The 13,854-nt window shown below is 50.0% G+C and overlaps 1 protein-coding gene across 5 annotated transcripts in view; it reads right to left on the minus strand.

Annotated features, from left to right (window-relative positions):
* LOC124175115 (homeobox protein homothorax) overlaps window positions 1-13,854 on the minus strand; it is a 285,128-nt gene that overhangs the window by 180,666 nt on the left and 90,608 nt on the right. The gene's annotated exons all lie outside the window — the stretch shown is intronic.

Here is a 13,854-nt window from a genome sequence, read left to right on the forward strand (position 1 = left end):
AGTCGGCTAACGGCTGCACGCGCAGGCACGAGACGGGATTAATTATAATTTAAAAAAAGAAGCACGATCATAAAGAAAGTAGAAAAAACCAGAAAGAAAAATTCCAAGACCGCGCAGGAGGAAAACTTCCGATAAATCCGGGAGAGCCGTTCGGCTGTGCGGACAACCTGCAAAACGCGTGTTTCGATACTTAATATTGTAGCAAAAATAAACATGTAAAACGAATCTATGATTATACAACGATAATTACAAGCCCGGCGATATTATCACAACTATCAAGTTATCGCCTGCGGAAAGTACAGGCTTGGTAGCCGGAGGAGGGAAGATGGGCTGGAACTATTAGCAGAGAAGGAATCTAGAGATATTCTATGAGAGGCGCTATTACCTACAGTAAGTGAGAGGTACATAAATAATGCATCGGCCGTCGCCGGGTTTCCCACTGGCCAGACCTCTTCTGCTGCTGCTGCTGCTAAGAACCAGACACGATCAGCCCGGAGCCTGCAGCAGTTCTCGGTGCTATCTTGAAGGTGTGGATACCGCAAGTATGTTATACCTACCCACGGTGAGTCGGGTGCAATTGCAGCGAAGGTGTCAATGCGGCGCGAATGTGCAGCGGGCGAGACGCGTGGGTGCGGAATCGCGCGCAAGCTGCGACTCACTGTCACCAACGGACAGAGACACCTCGTACAAGTATTACTAACGTTGCAAAAAATCTGCAGTTATACGCACTGGCTCTCAACTCTCGAAGTCGATGGAATTCCGTAGTGATTTGCAACGTGCGACGTTAATCGGCAACGATCGCACCTCCGGTGAAGCACCGTTCACATTTTCACGTGAACAAGTGTTATTTATTAAAAAACATTGACGAATTGCAGAGTGTACGGCGCAAATCCGTGCACTGTCTAACATTAGCATCGAATTTTTTTATGGTGTAATCAGGTACGCATGGTGCACACGTACCATATTGAGAGAGAGAGAGAGAGAGAAAGAGGAAGAGAGAGACCCTCTCCGCGGACACGAGACGTCGCGTCGTCTTGTCACGTATTTCGGTAATTGCTCGAGTATTTCGAACGAGCAAGGCCTCCGGCTTGCCTGCCTGCCTGCCTGCCTCCACCAGCCATGCCATTACCATACGCTTTTGCCATACGAGTATGTGGGTACGTCGTACATACGGATACATCGAGTATAGCCGTACCCCTCAGCCCCCTGGCCGCCCTTCGCCGACCGTCGACCGTCGCCAACGTGCGGAGCCACCTTCTCTCCTCTCCTCTCCTCTCCTCTCCTCTCCTCTCCGAGGCTCTGGCGATCTGACGTGACGTCACTTCCTACTAAACGTTGGTCCGCCGGTTTTTTTAAGTGGTGGGGTCCACGTACGTGATGACTTGTGTCGATGCAGTGATAAACTGTTAAAAGCAATGTCGAGCGAGCTGCTCGGAGAGCGAACGAACTCGTGTACGATGCTCAATATCTACGACTTGGTGCACTGTCGTTGCTGTTGCTGCTGCGCTCGAACCGCCGTCGGATGCAGTTCGACAACAAAGAGAGAAATGAGCGCCAGATGAGATGTTTACTCACGCTTTTCACAGCATGATAGAACTCCTCGAGTGATCTGCTACTTTGCGAATTCGTTTGCGAAGTGAAGCGTTCATGCCAAAAAAGTGCGCCAATGCAAACTCATTGTTAACCTGGTCACATTTTTCTTCAAAGTAGGATTTACCCAACGAGCATACAAGTGATCCGTTGCAAAACATTGCGGTAATTCACATCGGAACGCGTAGTTCCACGTCATCTGGTCGATGATAAAGCACATCCTTTTGGAAATCAAGCTCACGGTCATCGAATGTGTCGCTAATAGTTTCACCAACTATTTGGATCACAATGTTCTTATCTCCTGATTTATGCAGTGGCTCGATGACTTCCAACCTTGACCTTGACACGCCCTCCTTATATTCTCCTCAAACTTTGTTACGTCATCCTAGTTCTGATTAATTCCTCAAATCGTGGAAATCGGTCATCAGTTCTCTATCAGAAACACGAATGACGATACTGCCGGATGTCTGTCAGTGTGACCACGATAATCTTCAACAATTTCTAACGGATGTCTTCGTGCAGTTTGGTCTCCGATTAATTTTCTCGCAGATCGGTGCCACCGTTCACAAAATCGTCCCGAAGACAATTCGCGTCGACCATATTCTTGTCCAAGTGTGAAACAGAAAAACAAGATGCGAACGTAATCGCCCGAACCAACATACCGCGCACGTAATTCTGTCATAGGCATTGAATATTGCGGCCGGATTGACGACTCTCAAGGTTCTGTCCACGGGCTGACCGCTCCGAGGTCTCTGGTTTGTGATCGAGCTTACGGTATATCCCTATCAGCCGTGCTACATCGATGGAATAAATAATACAGACGGTCGGTCGAGTAAGCGAGCAAGTAATGGGTTTTGACGGGTGTTCGAACCCGGTAGGTATAAGAGACGCGGACGCATGCGGAACCTGGAACCAGAGCGGAGTGCGACTGGTCTCGTCGAAGAGCGTCGAAGAAGAGTGGATAATTCGTATTGGAAGCGTGTGCGCCTTTCGTCTGTTATATCCATAGGATCGCTCGCTTCATATGCCGAGAGCATATTTCCGAGGAGGGAGTTGGCCGTGTGTGCTCTGCGTTTAATCGAGACTAGTTAGGCTCAAATAGCCTCGATCAATTACCAACGCGGGCCCCCGGAACTCTCGAAATTCGTGATCGCGCCGGACAGCGATCCCTGCAGCTCCGAAGCGTCCGTCGTGGTGAGCAGCTTTGTTTCTCCGTTGAACGGGGACCGCGCCGCAACTTCCGGTGGCACACGCGAGACGTCACACTGGAGTAATAAATTAATCGCGGGTAATATACGCACCGCGTTAAGCGTCTCTAGCCACGGTGCAACGGAACTCTCCCACTGCCAGCGAATCGGGATAATTCCGGTCGCCGAAACGACTTCCAGTTGCATAACGTTACCGTGGGTATGAATTAATCGGTCCCCTTAATGGTATACAATTATATAATTAGCCGGGAGCATTAGTCGTGCGACTGGCTTACCGTCCACTGAGATGCGGTAAATCTCTGCAATTAATTTATTGCCACCGGCGTGGCGGCGGCTGCTGCAACGCGGCGGACGAGAGAAGTGTCCAGATTATGCCCCTGCCTCGCAACATTGTCAAGGCGAGTCGATGGTTCTGCAGAGGCTGTTGAACTCAACCTTGGACAAGATTTTCGGGCGGAATCGCGGGAGGATTAAAAGACGCGGTGTTTTCCGCCCGTATGAATCCGAGCGGCGGTCGGAGTCGAAAGGATCATTTTTACGATTTATTGCAGCATTGCCTCAAGTCAACGTTTTATCTTTCTGTTACGTCAACTCGCTCGACAACCCGACACCCGACAGTTCTCAACCGGTAAGGTTTGCCCCTCCCTTCGCCCCTAGAGATCGGAGTTTCGGACGGCCGGGCCTCGTGATGGGTGGCGCGCGTGGCGTCCCGCGATTTGGGTCCCGGGCCCCGAGAATCTTCTTTTACCGCACGCCAGGGGCCACGGAAGGGTTGAGGATCGGATGGCTTCAGCCCTTAACGAGGTCCGCAAACACCTGACCCCACCCGCCGGTCCGCCAACCCCGGAAGAATTTATGTCCCTGTATAAAGGGAACAAATTTACGACGAAGTGTAGCAACCCCCGGATTCTCCGGCAGCATCCCCCCCCCCCCCACCCGCCGCTCCTCCTCGTCCACGGTACCATAAATATGGAATCCTAGGATTTTGTTTGTCAATAAAACCAGAGTCAGATTTGTAGCACGGGTGTTGCTGGGGGCTTTTACGACGCTTACTACCGCCGCTCCGCACCGACCAGCCATCGGCGCCCTCCTCTCGAGCCGATCTCCTCTCCCTTCGCGGCCTACCCTGACCCCGCGGTGATGCTGGTTCAACCAATAACGACGCCTGCCTCTCGACGTCCTAGCGAGAGAGAGTTGCCTCTCAATTAGACAAAAGACGCGCTAACTTTACGAGTCTTGACGCTCTTTTTCTGGTGGTTGTTGGCTTTTTTCTCCATTCCTTCTCTCTCTCTCTTTGTTAGTTTTATTTCCACTTTTTACACCCACCAGTGTCGCAGCGTTGTCAACCGCTTGACGCGCGCTATGAAACTACTTTGAAATATGCCTTTTGCATTCCCTTTTATTACTCCTACCGCGAGAGACATTTGTTTGTTTCTCTGTGTAAGATTCGTTGTTCGCCAGATTCTCTACCGCTGTCTTTTCCGAGGGACCATCCGGCCCTACGCCACTGGACGGAACACTGCGGGTGCCTACCGCAGTAAGGGCTGGAAATGGAAATGGGAATGGTAATGGTGATGGTGGTGGGTCCGCACCGCTGGAGACTGGGTCCCAGAATTAAACAACAGATTCACAGTTACTTATACGAAGCAACAAACTGATGCGAAACGGACACACTGTCGTTTTCTTATTTGTGACTGTTTCTGTTTCTTTCATATTCTTTTCCTTTTGCGACTCTCCTACTTATTCCTTTTCCAAGAGTCTGGGCTCCTCCAGCCAAGAGATTAGTATCGCGTCTGTTTCAGAGAAGGAGGAATTATCTGGCTGTAATTTACCTCTCTCCGACGCACACTCACACACGCGCGCACAGAAACTCCTTCCATCTCTCTCATCTCCCTTTCCTTCTCGCTCGTCGCTTTGTCCGATAATTCAGGAAATCGAGCCCAAAGGTTCGAGAGAACGCGATGGAAACCAGTTTCAGCAACGCGTGAACAATGACTCTACACTCACACGCGTATCGTTCGAGCGATGACGTCATAGTCTAGAATCGCTACCATATACTCTGCAGTTTCGAGAGGACGACGTATTATATGTCAGATGGTACAAGGCATCGGAGCACCACCATCTACGAATCGAAACGCCCATCATTTCCAGTTAACAAACCTCGTCGCTATAATTCTGTTTATTTTTTCTTTCTCTCTCTCTCTCGCTTCGTGCGCCTCCCAAGCTTTCCGCAACCCCGTGATCGATTTCTTGCAATCATCAACAGAGAAAAGAGCAAAGAAAATATCACGAACACGAGAGGAATTCGAAACTGGGAAGGAGCTCGGCAGCGGTCCGTTGAGCTGAGCAGCACTGGGCCATATGCCATTCACTGACCGACACGAATGTTCGGTGAGAAATTTACAACGGTCGCTTAATCGTGCAGAGATGGAACAGTGCGATTTGATGAAATTCTGGTTCTGCTTTCTTCAGCGAGATTTGCGAACACCTCACGACGAGCGTATCTTTCACACACGATGGATGCCGGAAATGATCGAAAGCTTCCAACGAAACCACAAATCGAGTAGGAAAAAAAATTTGGAACACCAAAGATGGATCGTAGCTTTGCGCCACTGCCTGAGGCGAGTTCTAGCCACGAAACTCGGGCCAGGTCCTTTGGTTCGAGGAGCCTTCGTGGAGTTTTTGAAAGGCTGCTGAGAAGCGGCGCAGGGCGGGAGACCTGGAGGGCGAGGGGTGCAGCGGGAAGGGTCGGAGACCGCTCTCTCGTCCAGCTGATGGATCTAATCAACATTCCTCCCTAATCACGGGCCCTCTCACTCTTTTTCCAGTCTCCTTCGAGGCCCTCTTTCTCGACGAGCGCGCGGCCAGCAGCGAACCGACCGCCGGCTCTGCGTTCATTTTAATTTATCCGCTCGATAAATTAGACTCCCAAATGATCGCAGGCCACAAAATGTTGCAGTCCCGGGTACGCGGAGGCCATGGCAAAAGCGCGATAGAAATGACGGACGCCATGGCCGATCTCACCGAGAAACACTTCGCGGTTATTCCGTCCGAGGAAGGCGAAACTGCCGGTGCAGCGAGAGGCGGCGAAGAGATAAGAGAACGATATCGCGGCACTCCGTGCAGTGGCGAGACCCGTAGATGTGATAGGGAATGGACAGAGCGAGAAGAAATTTCTCTGGGAGATGTGGAAAGCAAAAAAAAAAAATTGACAAAAAAACCAAAACACATGGAGGGAAAGAAAGAAGGTCCTCGGGCGTATCGTGACGTACGTGGCAACGTTATCCCGATATCGACGCATACCTCATAACTCAATAGCCGCGCTCTCACTCGCGCGCTCGGAACGATCGGTGAAAAGAAAAGAATAAAGAAACGGGGAAAAGCAAAGGCCAAAAGGGGCTGCGCCGCGTTATGCGTTCGCGCGATATGGCGGTACGTGGGTATACGTGTAGCGCTGCGCGTATCGCGCGTTCGCCTCTCGTTGCCGGACCACGTCCCACAGCTAGCAGATAGCGAACCGACGGACAACATTCTGAGGTGTGCTGAGCAACGGCAGCAGCGCAGCATCAGAAACGGCTCTCCGAGGTGGCAAAAGCGACGGAGGAGAAGAGCCAGCAGCAGGACCAAATACAGGCTCATATCTGGTGGCGTGGTTCTACGGCTAATTGGTTTCCCGTGTTGGCTCTCCCTCGGGATAAGACTCCCCCGCGTCCTCCCCGGACCAGACGTCCATGTGTCTGCGGTGACGGCCCTCATCCACCCGAGCCATCCGGCACCCGCGATCGCGCATGACGCTCAAACTCTGCCGCTCTAGAGCACCTCCGGTAGGATCGGTGGTGACCGACCAAAGTCCACCCGACGATTCACCAACCAGGACTAGGCGAGACACCGTTGAACGGGGCTTAATCAGGCCCCGCGATCGCATTAACCGTCGTTCAGTGACGCGCAGTCGCTTGACTCTACTTTTTACACGTTTTATACGCTGCCGCGCTGCTTTGCTGTTCTTCAGACTTCCACGCGAGGCAAATTATGGCTAGGTGGTGATGCGAGGTCTCCGACGATAACAAGAAGGTCCATCTTGTCAACTCGGTTGCCATTTCTATCGGATCCGGTCATACGGGGTGTCGGTGAGCACCGCTGAAGGTGAAGAGATGAACCGAGGGACAAGCAGAGCCTTGACAACGGTCACTCTTCTTGCGCGGTACATGTAAGTCCTTAGCTCCCGCCGTGCAGAGGAATAGAGAGAGCGAGAAGGAGAGAAACAGCACGCTCCGGGCCCGCGCCCATGCCACACGACTTCTTAGACTCTGAGGTGACCAACTTTTTCCAACAAACCGCGAGAAGACCGCACGATTTAAACCGGACACGGTCCAAGGCCCTTTCTTAACTTCACCCTGAAAAACCGGCCAAACCTTTGTTCGACCTTTTTCTACCTCGCGGTAAAGGGTCGGTGTCCAAAATCTTATCAGCCCCATTGAATGTGACACAAATTGCCTGCTTCGGATACATCAAGGTCACGATTTTTTCCATTCTTGTACTAGGAATAGTACAACATTTCGAGATAGTTGCGACTCTTCGATGAAAAGCAACGGATAAAAACAATCTGTGTAATCGTCGAGATGGCTAAACTTGTCCCTGAATTTTAGACGTTGCATACGCAGAGGAAAGAACGCATCCCACACTGAGCAAGGAGTACGCCATACGTTTCAAGGGTGGCGGATGGGGCTCGACAAAGTTTCAGGTATATGTTTACGGTCGCGTAGAATATACAGAGACAAGACTCTTTGCCTGCGAAAGGGAGAGGAGGACGAGATTATATGTGGGAGGTCGGTTAACCAACGTAGCGCGATCTGCGACTACCCGGGACTCGGAAGGACTCTGCAAGGGGGTGAGAGAGATACGGGCGCTGTAACCTATATCTGAATCTTTGATACCGGCTCCGAGACGTGAGATCCACGTCGCTCGTCCGTCCGTCGGTTTGCCCGTCCGCCTGTCTGTCCGTCTGTCTCTTTGCTCCCGGTTATCTCGCAGGAGCCGCACGTTTCCCCGCATATCTGGATACCCGAAAGCGGGACTACCTGCAGAAGATGTCACGGTTTGATCGCACGGCATCAGGGAATACGCGGGCTCTCTCAGCCGGCTTTTTTCCTCGCCTTCTCCTCTCATCTCATCTCTCCTCTTCTCTTCTCTTCTCTTCTCGCCCTTTCGAAATATACGAGGAATATGACCCCGTGCCATAAAATGCATTCATATTTAATGCAAACCGCCGCATGCTCGCGCGGGCCACACCGCTGGATGCAAATTGTTATGAAAGCATAGTCGTGTGCTCTGCTCGCTTTGCGTATCCCATCAGGGATATGGCTGGTCCCGGTAGTGTCACTCCCGTCTTCTTTCCCAGCCACATACGACGGGCCCCTCCGAGCCACCCCGCAACACACGTGATAAAAAATAAAATACTTTACAACTCGCTCATTCTCGTACACCATGCCACCTTCCGGCAGCATCGTCTCATCTCTCTTCCCCCTACGCACGGAAAACTCTGACAAGCGGCTGAATATTTTTACAGACAATTCGGCACGTCTTTGTGACTCTCAAACTTGTCAAAGTAAGAGTCAAGTTCTCCTCCGCTTTGGCTGTGTGTCGAAACTGGCAAAAAATCTTTGGTGAAGGAAATGCAACCTTGACCTTATACAGTTTTTACAAGCTTCGACCATCTCAACAAGCCTGACCATCGGTTAGCTTCTCAATTCCTCAAACCCTCGTGGAAGTAATTCTACAAACGACCATGATCGACAAATGTTGAGAGAAGTCGGAATAATTGTTGCAGAAAACATGACCTTGACCATTCGAGGACCGCTGTTGCAATGCACTGTTCCGAGACTAAGTTACTCGGGTGAGTAAAAACGGTGTTGGAAGGTGAGCGACGAGGAGAAGGAAGACAAGACAGGCTTACAGGTGCGCAACTTTATTACCATACGAAAGCCTGTTGGCCTAGGTAAGCCACGATGTGACTGAGTAATAATAGCTGCGATAATTGAGGACGGGTGCGTGGAATGTCGGTCCTGACACGCGGGACGGAGGGTATTGGTTTGAAAAGAAGAGTTAGACGTAGCGATGGGTCAAGTGCGGCAGTAATCCACATGTCAACCAGGGGTTTCTGGTACCCGGGTTACTTCCTCGCTTATACCTTGCAGGCCAGAGACTAATGGGGAAGAGAGTCGCCACCTTCTTCTCCACCTCCGTCGAGCAACGAGCCTCGTGTTATTGTCGGTACGTGCGGGTGCTTACGAAGCGACACACGCTTCGTAATTCAGGCAATAATTTAGGCATTCCTTCATGTTGGTGCCTGCGTGTGAGTTCACGATACGCTCCCGTGCAAGTGACTCTACGGCCTCAACGCGTGTCTCTAATAATCCTTGCCCGAGAACAGCTCGACTGCGCTCAAACGCGAGGGTAATTCGGTTTTACCTATACTAACCGCTCTGATAACGGATAAATTGATTCTCGTCGTTACCGATGCGAGTGCCGGATGCTTTCAAGTCGTATTCCGAATATTACCTCTCAGCTTTTTCGAGTCCTACAGATCAGCTTCGATGCCACGCGAATCTTTCGGGTGGTCCAGCCGTTGTGCAACGGGAACGAGAATTCAAGGGGGAATCAAGGTGTCGACCGAAACTTCCGTAATAACAAGATTTCTTACATATTCGGCCGCGGTTTTCGACTTTTCCTGACTTTCCCTGATCTTGGGAGTAAGTGGAGATCGTGAGAACGGGTTGGAATCGTGCCATGAAGCTGAGTAACTCACACGCTTATGTTGCGCTGATTGCGGAGCGGGGTGTGGCCGTTGCGTGTTTTAATTGCCATGCAATGACCTGCAGGCCTATCGATGCCGGCGTATCGCGGAGCTCCGCAATGCAGTTGGAGCCAATCAATGAGCCTTGAGCAGGCTCGAATAGGTAGGAGGTGGTGGGACGCGGTGTTTTCGCGATCCTCGCCTTTTTTCTTATTTCCCCATTTTGTCGTTTATTCGGTTCTCGAACACGCGATGTTAATATCACAATTTAGTAAAGCAACAGAGATCGGTAGTAATTACCGTGTGATTAGATGACGGTGAAAACACTTCCGCGATCACTGTAATCCCCGACGAATAATTTGCATCGTTTACGTTTCTCGCGTCGTATATAACCTATCGCGTTGTCATATCCATATATAGGTATGCCGCTGCGTCGAGTGACGTGAACATCGTAATATCGCCGGATCGCACAAACAGGGCATTCTTATCTAGCTCTGAGGATTAACGGGCTGATAGGCTCGTCTCTAATATTCTGACTAATACACATATGCACACGGAGCCCGTTCCAAATAACACCGTGTACATCGTACAGCTGCTAGAGTCAATTCAGGATAACGAGTCACGGTTCGCTGTCAGCGAATGATGTAAACGATTTCTGCTAATGCCGCGGTGGATCGGGTAATCGGGAACGATCGTTAATCGAATCCGATAAGGATTAGCAAAAACGCATGGATTACGCAATTGGAAGGAACACTGTTTTCTTGGCTCGGCCTAGTCACCGATACACACGAAAGGTGCCCAACTCGTCAAAGGATTAACCGGCACTATCGTTCGTGGTGACCACGTGGCGATTCCCACCCAGCGAACAGATAGATAGGTGCGATTAGCCTAAACTAGATAATGCGTCAAATTAAAAGGCGTATTGCAGCGATGATGAGTGTGCAGGAAAAAGTGGAACCGAAAGGCCTGGTGCAGTCGGAGCAGACGGACAATGAGTCATGTCCGAGGAACTGGGAAGAGCGGTATAAAGACGGGGTGAAAAAAGAAAGAAGGAAGTGGAGGAAAGAGGAGAGGATGCGTGCTGAGGCGCGGTACAGAGGGCATGCTAATCGTGAATTAATTTACTTTTACTGGGTGCTGTAAACATTTATATGGGGGGACAGGTGCGTTCCCCCCGCGGTCTGCACGAGCCTCCTCACTAAACAGTTTTGTTTACTGCGGCCATTACTTGACGAGCGAGAGTGTGGCTTAAACGTACGTACATGCGGACCTATGGACACCATGCAGGTCTCGTGTGTGCGCGCGCGTTTCATTGCCCCGGCTGTAACCGTACACCTATATCTACCCGACAGTTTCAAATTTCCCCGCGAAAACACGTCACGCGTACGCAGAGAGTGAAAAGTTCCTGCGGATCAAGAAAACACTTTTCCCCTTCTTTCGAATCTAAATCTTCCGCGGCGTGATTATGGATCGGCGTCGCGACGTCGGCGTACATCATAGGAATATACAATGTACGCGTGTACAATGTAATATGTGTTTTGACACGATCGAATTCCGTCGTACGGCGGATGTTTCTTCTTCCTGGTCGTTTTCTTTTTTTTAACATCTCGGTGTTTTCTTTTTTCCTTCCTTTTATTTGTTTATTTTTTTTTTTTTTTCATTTTTTACGAAAAAAACTTTTCGAGTTCCTGGTCAATTTCCTGCGCGCCAGCGCTGCGCCCGAGGTCCGGTAACCATTTAGATCGATGTTTTGACGTACGAGATAAAGATTCCGGTCTTTGTGGCTGAGTAAAAATAATATATAGACATGCAGACGGGTGTATACATGTGGTTTCAAAGAGTTCAGGCGCCGTCTCGGGGCGCCCATCGAGCCGAACGAGCTCCGGAGCAGCAGCAGTGGGTGAGGTGAGGGTACAACGTAAAAGTTGGCAGAAACTGTAGCGTAAATAACGCCACTGCTGTCCCGCGGCAGCCAACGTCAACCGGGGAGCAATTATAAACCATTCAAGCTACCGACGTGCGTGCCGGCAGACAGTTAGCGTAAAGCATTCGAAAAAGAGAAAAAAAAAACAAGGAGAAACAAAAGAAGAAGATAAAAAAATAAAGTAAAAGTGAGCAAGAGGCGAAGGAAAGAAAACACCGAATAATAAAACGGTACCTGCATGTGTAACACGTATAGGCGGAAGACAAGAGAAAATGAAGAAGAAACAACGCGAACGACCGTCATTAGATATATTCTGCGCGTGTAACTGGGATAGTAATAATTTTTGGTTAATTTTCGGATTCGTCGAGGGAATTTGAAAATTGTAAGAACTGAATTGGATAAATTAAAAGCTCTCTTCGTACGACTCGATGGAACGAGGAATAAGGAACAGATGTTCTCGCCCGGGGACGAACCCGAAGTTTGCGCATATTTAATCAGGACGAGGAGAGAAGCGGCTCCTGCTGCTAAACGCTCGTCCAGGTGCCACCCGGAGTTTCGGTCGTCTCGCCGGCGACCAAAAGCCTCGGTTGAGCCTTCAGACGGCGCTCGATAACCGGAAGTACATCACTCGACACATCCGCCCAACCGTCTACGCGTCTCTTCTCGGTCATATTACGCCATGCCGCCGCAGTCGAAACCCGGGGCCCGCTAACCTTGATATCTCGCTATCTTCCCGTCCAGAAATCGTCGCGGAACGATTTATACCGGATTATGATACGATGTATGAATACAGAAAATCATGAAAAAAAAAAAAAAGGAACAAACTGGGACGGATGAAGTTGGGAAGGACGGGAAAGAAGAAACGTTACTTCGAGTGCGACTTTAACGCATTGTTTATATGCGCGGGTTAATCTCCCGACGATGCCTCGGAACGGAGTGAAATACCTGGTTACCTACCTCGCATTGTCAGACACGTGTGGAGCTTCTTGGTTTACGGAGTGTGTTGCAACCCTTTACGGTTACGGATTCACCGCGAGATAAGATACTTGCGTAAGTTTGACGCGCGGTAGCAACGCGGGCCTAATCTGCGCTAAGCAAACGACGATATTCTCTCGGGCGCTGCTCCTTATTAACGCTTCGTAAACGTCGTGAATACGACGCGCGCCTTCGGAACGAGGAGGGCACAGATTTTTCTTCCTACATCAAATTTCTCTCTCTCTCTCTCTCTCTCTCTCTCTCGCAAAGCTTAAGAAGTGCTTTTGAAAACGCGCTCGCGTTTCGTCGAGAGACACGCGGAACGGATCGGTGAAAAAGCAAAAGAGAATGAAAAATAAAAAAAAGGGAGGATAAGGAGCGGGCGAGAGAGAGAGAGAGAAATGAGAAAAAGTCAAAACGATCCTCAGGAGATTCGTCGCCCTCGTTAAACAAACGAGCTTCTGGCTTGGCTTCTTGGGTGCTCCGCCGCCCGCACACGTCACATTACACTCGTTTTCCGCAGCCCGCAATTACAATAATAACAGGCCTCGGCTTGCCGAGTGTTGGACGTGGTTTCAGGATCGCCGAGGCGCACTTGTTTTGTGAAATTGATTTAACATATTCATTAGCCTATGCTAATACGGCCGGCATGGCACAGGATAACTTGCGCTCTCGTCCGCATACCTAAACGTGTACGTTATACGTGTACCTCTACGTACGCCGTTAGCTCTAAACAAAACTCACCGAGTAATATACGCGTCAGGATTCTTCGCCGTGATTATACTATATATTTATCGTCATTTACCTATGACGGAGAAAATTTTTCAAGGAAAACGTTTTTTTTTTTTAATAGTATGGACAAATTTTTGATAAGTTAATAAATAAATAAATGACGACGGGGTCGAGGGCAACGAATAATTCTCGAGAATCCGTCTCTCTCTCTCTCTCTGCATACAGGCGTGTCATTATATCGGCATTATCCTGGCCGAGTCCGCCCGACGACACGTACCGTGTTGTCTTTGAGAGCGTTTCAACGTGCGCCTCGTTTCCTAACGACCATTTCACCCCGTCCGAGAGCCAAGCGCGACTGGCAGCTCGTTGCATAGAAAATAACCGGTATAAATACGTCGACCGAGCGCGGGGTGTACCACCGGATGCAAATGGTTACGGTTCGATAGTAGTGCAAACAGAAAAGGAAGAGAAAGGAAAATAGAATGAAAGAGCCGAAACAATAAAAGCAGAAAAAGAAAGGAAAAAAGGGAAAGTATGAAAGAAAGAAAAAACGCCGACGAGAGGGAAGGGGGGGGAATTGTATCGACGTAATGACCACGACGTCGAAGCGGCGCAACATTTGGCGCAATACC

Source organism: Neodiprion fabricii, chromosome 2 (genome assembly GCF_021155785.1).
Source record: "Neodiprion fabricii isolate iyNeoFabr1 chromosome 2, iyNeoFabr1.1, whole genome shotgun sequence".
NCBI lineage: Eukaryota > Metazoa > Arthropoda > Insecta > Hymenoptera > Diprionidae > Neodiprion > Neodiprion fabricii.